The following is a 1,422-nucleotide window of genomic DNA, read 5'->3' as shown; positions in this document are numbered from 1 at the left end:
AGAATAAGCACTTGCCTGGCAAGCGCAAGGGCCTGAGTTCAACTCCCAGTCCCGCAAAAAAATAAAAGAACCAGGGACTTAGATCTCATCCAAGTACTACCTATAGCACGATCAGCATCACTGCTGGGAGGCACCTTGAAGGCCACTTACAGCTCCAGTGAAACTGCTGCATCATCTGCTCCATGATGTCATCTTGTCATGGTGAACATAACCTTAGACACAGTGTGTCTGGTGATTAAGACTGCTGTATATGAAATGATGATAGGAGGAGGTGACAACTGAGCAAGACCCCATCTCAGAGTTAGGGATGTAGCTCAGTGATAGATTGCTCCCTGGTTTGACCTCCAATACAGGGGGAAAAAAGTGGTATGCTTCCCAATTTATGGCCATATTCTATTATGTTCCTTCTCAGTTTTAGAAGCTGACATATATTCAATACAAAACACATACCTTTTATGAAAAGTAACAGTAAATGCCAATAAACCCATTAGCTAACTTTGTATCTTCTGTAACAAGTGCAAGCTTGTTACTTTTTTGTTTTCTTTTTTTTGTACAGAACCTGGGATCAACTCAGGCCCTTGAGCTTGCCAGGAAAGTGCTTATTCCACTGAGCCATCTCCCCGGCCCCAAGCTTGTCACTTTTCTGCATCCTGAATTTTTTTTTTGGTGGTATCATACTAGGCAAGCACTATATTATCTTCCCTTGAAACTTTTAATCTTCTCCCGGGCATGGTGTGACAGTGTAATGCCAGCACATGGGAGTCTGTGGCAGACGGACTGCCAAGAGTTTGAGGCCAGGCAGATTTACATAGTGAGCTCAAGGCCAGGCTGGGTTACATAGACTCTGTCAAAACAAAAACAAAAACAAAAAAAAACCCCACAAACCTAAAAACGTTTCATTCTCCTATTAGTAGTACATACTTATCCTATGAATCATACATTGAAACTACTGGTAGAAATTTAAAACAAGAAACATGTAGCACTTGCTATATGCTGAAAACAATGGCAGAGAGCCTCCTGCGAGCTACAGCCTCCTGCGAGCTACAAGGCCAAAATACTTTCAATAACTTCAATTTCAAAAAACGATAGCATGAAAATCTAATCAGCACTTATTGCTGGAAACTCACCACTATTACCTGTTTACAGGGAAAAGAACATCGGTTTTGGGGTTTCACCTTATCATCTGAATTATGTGGAAAGTACCTAAATCAGGTACATAGTAAACAGTAAATGGGTATTTTTGTCCATCTAGCAGTTTCATTTTTGAAGTTTACCTAGATCCCTGACTGCTTCTAAGAGCTAGGAGCTTTCAAAATTTTCTGTAAAAAGTGGACATTTTCTTATTTGAAAGGATGTTGGGTGTACATAAAAATGCCTTTGCTTTTTCTACCAGTAAGCAGTATCAGGGCTGAGAGTGCACAT

This window comes from Octodon degus, unplaced genomic scaffold (genome assembly GCF_000260255.1).
Source record: "Octodon degus isolate 3935 unplaced genomic scaffold, OctDeg1.0 scaffold00043, whole genome shotgun sequence".
Lineage (NCBI taxonomy): Eukaryota > Metazoa > Chordata > Mammalia > Rodentia > Octodontidae > Octodon > Octodon degus.
Note: the sequence above shows the minus strand (reverse complement) of the source record.